The following is a 7,776-nucleotide window of genomic DNA, read 5'->3' on the forward strand; positions in this document are numbered from 1 at the left end:
TGCCCTGATTGAAAAAGAACCTTCCTCTTGTGCCCTGAACTTAATATTGCAGCCTCAAAACCAAAGCTCACATCAGAAAATTCATTACAAACCATGATAAATAAGAAAATGGAAAAAAAGCCAAAGAAATGCAAGAATCCATAATGATAGTGGGCTTGATTTAGTTGCAAGGAAACCGGCTGTTTCCAGATTCATCCACAGCTCCAGCTGACTGCCTGTGGAATTCCGACTGAATTAACCTGAAAATCGCAGTAAGACTCAGTTTGGAGGCAATAATATCAGTCACCTCAGCCAAAGTGTTCCATTTTATTTTCCAAATCACAAAAACTCACCTTGGTCATGTTACCCTTAGATTTATAAGCTTCAAACGCTAATTTGTTGTTGTTGTTTTATTTTTATTTCATAATGGCTACTCTGTCCAAACTCTTGTTTGTATTGCGTCAGAATACAAAATGTGGGAAGGAAGAAGGGAAAACCAACTCAGACCCAGAAAACATTTAGGAAATTGCTGCTCAAGAAACCACAAATCAGCTGAGGCACCCAAAACCTTGAAAGCAAGACAGAATTGGAGCAAGCCAACAGCTGTGCCCTGATTGAACAAGACCATTAATCCAGTGCCCTGAACTCCATATTGCAGCCTCAAAACCAAAGCTCACATCAGAAAATTCATTAGAAACCATGATAAATAAGGGAAATCTGAGAAAGCCAAAGAAATTCAAGAGTCCTTTGTGGTATTTGGCTGGATTTAGACACAAGGAAACTGGCTGTTTCCGGATTCATCCCCCCCTTCCACAGACAGACTTTGGAATTCTGATTGAATTCACCTCAAAATCGCACTCACACTCAATTTGGAGGGAATTAGAATCTGTCCCCTCAGCAGAAGGGTTCCATGTCATTTTCCAAAACACAGAAACTCATCTTGGTCGTGTTGCCTATAGATTTCTAATCCTGAAAGGGCAATTTGCTGTGTTTTTTTTTTCTTTCATAATGGCTACTCTGTACAAAATCTTGCTTATGTTGCATCAGAATACAAAATTTGGGAATAAGAAGGCAAATCCGATTCAGACCCAGAAAACATTTAGGAAACTGCAACACAAGAATCCACAAATCAGCTGAGGCACCCAAAACAATGACAGCAAGCAGAATTGGAGCAAGCCAACAGCTGTGCCCTGATTGAAAAAGAACCTTCATCTTGTGCCCTGAGCTCAATATACCAGTCTCAAAACCAAAGCTCACATCAGAAAATTCATTACAAACCATGATAAATAAGAAAAATGAGAAAAAAGCCAAAGAAATGCAGGAGTTCTTAGTAATATTGGGCTTGATTTATTGCCATGTAAATGGCTGTTTCCAGATTCATCCACACCTCCCAGCTGAGTGTCTGTGGTTTCTGACTGAATTAACCTGAAAATCGCAGTGAAACTCGGTTTGGAGGCAATTAATATCTGTCACCTCAGCCAAAGTGTTCCATTTTATTTTCCAAAACTCAAAAACTCACCTTAGTCTTCTTACCTGTAGATTTCTAAGCTTCAAATGCCTATTTGTTTTGTTTTTTATTTCATCATTGCTAGTCTGTCCAAACTCTTGTTTGTATTGCGTCAGAATACAAAATTTGGGATTAAGAAGGAAAAACCGTGTCAGACCCAGAAAACATTTAGGAAATTGCCACTCAAGAAACCAAAAGTCAGCTGAGGAACCCACAACAATGACAGCAAGCCAGAATTGGAGAAAGACAACAGCTGTGCCCTGATTGAAAAAGAACCTTCCTCTTGTGCCCTGAACTCAATATGCCAGCCTCAAAAGCAAAGCTCACATCGGAAAATTCATTACAAACCATGATAAATAAGAAAAATGAGAAAAAAGCCAAAGAAATGCAGGAGTTCTTAGGGATATTGGGCTTGAATTATGGCCATGTAAACGGCTGTTTCCAGATTCATCCACACCTCCCAACTGAGTGTCTTTGGTTTCTGAATGAATTAACAAAAAAATCGCAGTGAAACTCGGTTTTGGAGGCAATTAATATCTGTCACCTCAGCCAGAGTGTTCAATTTTACTTTCGAAAACACAAAAACTTACCTTGCTCGTGTTACCTGTACATATATAAGCTTCAAACGCATATTTGTTGTGTTTTTTATTTCATAATGGCTACTCTGTCCAAACTCTTGTTTGTATTACTTCAGAATAGAAAATTTGGAAAGGAAGAAGGCAAAACCAACTCAGACCCAGAAAACATGTAGGAAATTGCCACTAAAGAAACCAAAAACAGCTGAGGCACGCAAAACAATGACAGCAAGCCAGAATTGCAACAAGCCAACAGCTGTGTCCTGTTTGAAAAAGACCATTGATCCGGTGCCCTGAACTCAATATGCCAGCCTCAAAACCAAAGCTCACATCAGAAAATTCATTACAAACCATGATAAATCAGAAAAATGAGACAAAAGCCAAAGAAATGCACGAGTTCTTAGTGATATTTGGCTGGATTTAGACACAAGGAAACTGGCTGTTTAAAGATTCATCCCCCCCTTCCACTGACTGACTTTGGAATTCAAATTGATTTCACCTCAAAATTGCACTCACACTCAATTTGGAGGGAATTAGAATCTGTCCCCTCAGCAGAAGGGTTCCATGTCATTTTCCAAAACACAGAAACTAATCTTGATCATGTTGCCAGCAGATTTCTAATCCTGAAAGGGCAATTTCTGTGTTTTTTTTTTCTTTCATAATGGCTACTCTGTCCAAATCTTGCTTGTATTGCATCAGAATACAAAATATGGGAATAAGAAGGCAAAACCGACTCAGACCCAGAAAACATTAAGGAAATTGCCGCTCAAGAAACAACAAAACGGCTGAGGCACCCAAAACAATGACAGCAAGCCAGAATTGGAGCAAGCCAACAGCTGTGCCCTGATTGAAAAAGAACCTCCCTCTTGTGCCCTGAACTTAATATTGCAGCCTCAAAACCAAAGCTCACATCAGAAAATTCATTACAAACCATGATAAATAAGAAAATGGAAAAAAAGCCAAAGAAATGCAAGAATCCATAATGATAGTGGGCTTGATTTAGTTGCAAGGAAACCGGCTGTTTCCAGATTCATCCACAGCTCCAGCTGACTGCCTGTGGAATTCCGACTGAATTAACCTGAAAATCGCAGTAAGACTCAGTTTGGAGGCAATAATATCAGTCACCTCAGCCAAAGTGTTCCATTTTATTTTCCAAATCACAAAAACTCACCTTGGTCATGTTGCCCTTAGATTTATAAGCTTCAAACGCTAATTTGTTGTTGTTGTTTTATTTTTATTTCATAATGGCTACTCTGTCCAAACTCTTGTTTGTATTGCGTCAGAATACAAAATGTGGGAAGGAAGAAGGGAAAACCAACTCAGACCCAGAAAACATTTAGGAAATTGCTGCTCAAGAAACCACAAATCAGCTGAGGCACCCAAAACCTTGAAAGCAAGACAGAATTGGAGCAAGCCAACAGCTGTGCCCTGATTGAACAAGACCATTAATCCAGTGCCCTGAACTCCATATTGCAGCCTCAAAACCAAAGCTCACATCAGAAATTTCATTAGAAACCATGATAAATAAGGGAAATCTGAGAAAGCCAAAGAAATTCAAGAGTCCTTTGTGGTATTTGGCTGGATTTAGACAGAAGGAAACTGGCTGTTTCCGGATTCATCCCCCCCTTCCACAGACAGACTTTGGAATTCTGATTGAATTCACCTCAAAATCGCACTCACACTCAATTTGGAGGGAATTAGAATCTGTCCCCTCAGCAGAAGGGTTCCATGTCATTTTCCAAAACACAGAAACTCATCTTGGTCGTGTTGCCTATAGATTTCTAATCCTGAAAGGGCAATTTGCTGTGTTTTTTTTTTCTTTCATAATGGCTACTCTGTACAAAATCTTGCTTATGTTGCATCAGAATACAAAATTTGGGAATAAGAAGGCAAATCCGATTCAGACCCAGAAAACATTTAGGAAACTGCAACACAAGAATCCACAAATCAGCTGAGGCACCCAAAACAATGACAGCAAGCAGAATTGGAGCAAGCCAACAGCTGTGCCCTGATTGAAAAAGAACCTTCATCTTGTGCCCTGAGCTCAATATACCAGTCTCAAAACCAAAGCTCACATCAGAAAATTCATTACAAACCATGATAAATAAGAAAAATGAGAAAAAAGCCAAAGAAATGCAGGAGTTCTTAGTAATATTGGGCTTGATTTATTGCCATGTAAACGGCTGTTTCCAGATTCATCCACACCTCCCAGCTGAGTGTCTGTGGTTTCTGACTGAATTAACCTGAAAATCGCAGTGAAACTCGGTTTGGAGGCAATTAATATCTGTCACCTCAGCCAAAGTGTTCCATTTTATTTTCCAAAACTCAAAAACTCACCTTAGTCTTCTTACCTGTAGATTTCTAAGCTTCAAATGCCTATTTGTTTTGTTTTTTATTTCATCATTGCTAGTCTGTCCAAACTCTTGTTTGTATTGCATCAGAATACAAAATTTGGGATTAAGAAGGAAAAACCGTGTCAGACCCAGAAAACATTTAGGAAATTGCCACTCAAGAAACCAAAAGTCAGCTGAGGAACCCACAACAATGACAGCAAGCCAGAATTGGAGAAAGACAACAGCTGTGCCCTGATTGAAAAAGAACCTTCCTCTTGTGCCCTGAACTCAATATGCCAGCCTCAAAAGCAAAGCTCACATCGGAAAATTCATTACAAACCATGATAAATAAGAAAAATGAGAAAAAAGCCAAAGAAATGCAGGAGTTCTTAGGGATATTGGGCTTGAATTATGGCCATGTAAACGGCTGTTTCCAGATTCATCCACACCTCCCAACTGAGTGTCTTTGGTTTCTGAATGAATTAACAAAAAAATCGCAGTGAAACTCGGTTTTGGAGGCAATTAATATCTGTCACCTCAGCCAGAGTGTTCAATTTTACTTTCGAAAACACAAAAACTTACCTTGCTCGTGTTACCTGTACATATATAAGCTTCAAACGCATATTTGTTGTGTTTTTTATTTCATAATGGCTACTCTGTCCAAACTCTTGTTTGTATTACGTCAGTATACAAAATTTGGGAAGGAAGAAGGCAAAACCAACTCAGACCCAGAAAACATGTAGGAAATTGCCACTAAAGAAACCAAAAACAGCTGAGGCACGCAAAACAATGACAGCAAGCCAGAATTGCAACAAGCCAACAGCTGTGTCCTGTTTGAAAAAGACCATTGATCCGGTGCCCTGAACTCAATATGCCAGCCTCAAAACCAAAGCTCACATCAGAAAATTCATTACAAACCATGATAAATCAGAAAAATGAGACAAAAGCCAAAGAAATGCACGAGTTCTTAGTGATATTTGGCTGGATTTAGACACAAGGAAACTGGCTGTTTAAAGATTCATCCCCCCCTTCCACTGACTGACTTTGGAATTCAAATTGATTTCACCTCAAAATTGCACTCACACTCAATTTGGAGGGAATTAGAATCTGTCCCCTCAGCAGAAGGGTTCCATGTCATTTTCCAAAACACAGAAACTAATCTTGATCATGTTGCCAGCAGATTTCTAATCCTGAAAGGGCAATTTCTGTGTTTTTTTTTTCTTTCATAATGGCTACTCTGTCCAAATCTTGCTTGTATTGCATCAGAATACAAAATATGGGAATAAGAAGGCAAAACCGACTCAGACCCAGAAAACATTAAGGAAATTGCCGCTCAAGAAACAACAAAACGGCTGAGGCACCCAAAACAATGACAGCAAGCCAGAATTGGAGCAAGCCAACAGCTGTGCCCTGATTGAAAAAGAACCTCCCTCTTGTGCCCTGAACTTAATATTGCAGCCTCAAAACCAAAGCTCACATCAGAAAATTCATTACAAACCATGATAAATAAGAAAATGGAAAAAAAGCCAAAGAAATGCAAGAATCCATAATGATAGTGGGCTTGATTTAGTTGCAAGGAAACCGGCTGTTTCCAGATTCATCCACAGCTCCAGCTGACTGCCTGTGGAATTCCGACTGAATTAACCTGAAAATCGCAGTAAGACTCAGTTTGGAGGCAATAATATCAGTCACCTCAGCCAAAGTGTTCCATTTTATTTTCCAAATCACAAAAACTCACCTTGGTCATGTTACCCTTAGATTTATAAGCTTCAAACGCTAATTTGTTGTTGTTGTTTTATTTTTATTTCATAATGGCTACTCTGTCCAAACTCTTGTTTGTATTGCGTCAGAATACAAAATGTGGGAAGGAAGAAGGGAAAACCAACTCAGACCCAGAAAACATTTAGGAAATTGCTGCTCAAGAAACCACAAATCAGCTGAGGCACCCAAAACCTTGAAAGCAAGACAGAATTGGAGCAAGCCAACAGCTGTGCCCTGATTGAACAAGACCATTAATCCAGTGCCCTGAACTCCATATTGCAGCCTCAAAACCAAAGCTCACATCAGAAAATTCATTAGAAACCATGATAAATAAGGGAAATCTGAGAAAGCCAAAGAAATTCAAGAGTCCTTTGTGGTATTTGGCTGGATTTAGACAGAAGGAAACTGGCTGTTTCCGGATTCATCCCCCCCTTCCACAGACAGACTTTGGAATTCTGATTGAATTCACCTCAAAATCGCACTCACACTCAATTTGGAGGGAATTAGAATCTGTCCCCTCAGCAGAAGGGTTCCATGTCATTTTCCAAAACACAGAAACTCATCTTGGTCGTGTTGCCTATAGATTTCTAATCGTGAAAGGGCAATTTGCTGTGTTTTTTTTTTCTTTCATAATGGCTACTCTGTACAAAATCTTGCTTATGTTGCATCAGAATACAAAATTTGGGAATAAGAAGGCAAATCCGATTCAGACCCAGAAAACATTTAGGAAACTGCAACACAAGAATCCACAAAACAGCTGAGGCACCCAAAACAATGACAGCAAGCAGAATTGGAGCAAGCCAACAGCTGTGCCCTGATTGAAAAAGAACCTTCCTCTTGTGCCCTGAACTCCATATTGCAGCCTCAAAACCAAAGCTCACATCAGAAAATTCATTACAAACAATGATAAATAAGAAAAATCAGAAAAAAAGCCAAAGAAATGCAAGAATCCATAATGATATTGGGCTTGATTTAGTCGCAAGGAAGCCAGCAGTTCCCGGATTCATCCACCCCTCCAGCTGACTGCCTGTGGAATTCTCACAGAATGAACCCGAAAATCACAGTGAAACTCCATTTGGAGGCAATTAATATCTGTCACCTCAGCCAAAGTTTTCCATTTTATTTTCCAAAACAAAAAAACTCACTTTGGTCGTGTTACCTGCAGATTTAAAATCTTGAAATGCCTATTTGTTGTGTTGTTTATTTCATAATGGCTACTCTGTACAAACTCTTCTTTGCATTGCATCAGAATACTAAATTTGGGAAGGAAGAAGGCAAAACCAACTCAGACCCAGAAAACATTTAGGAAATTGCCGCTCAAGAAACCACAAATCAGCTGAGGCACCCAAAACCTTGAAAGCAAGACAGAATTGGAGCAAGCCAACAGCTGTGCCCTGATTGAACAAGACCATTAATCCAGTGCCCAGAACTCCATATTGCAGCCTCAAAACCAAAGCTCCCATCAGATAATTCATTACAAACCATGATAAATAAGGGAAATCTGAGAAAGCCAAAGAAATTCAAGAGTCCTTTGTGGTATTTGGCTGGATTTAGACAGAAGGAAACTGGCTGTTTCCAGATTCATCCCCCCCTTCCACAGACAGACTTTGGAATTCTGATT

The sequence above is a fragment of the Oryctolagus cuniculus genome, unplaced genomic scaffold, assembly GCF_964237555.1.
Source record: "Oryctolagus cuniculus unplaced genomic scaffold, mOryCun1.1 SCAFFOLD_113, whole genome shotgun sequence".
In the NCBI taxonomy this organism is placed as follows: Eukaryota; Metazoa; Chordata; class Mammalia; order Lagomorpha; family Leporidae; genus Oryctolagus; species Oryctolagus cuniculus.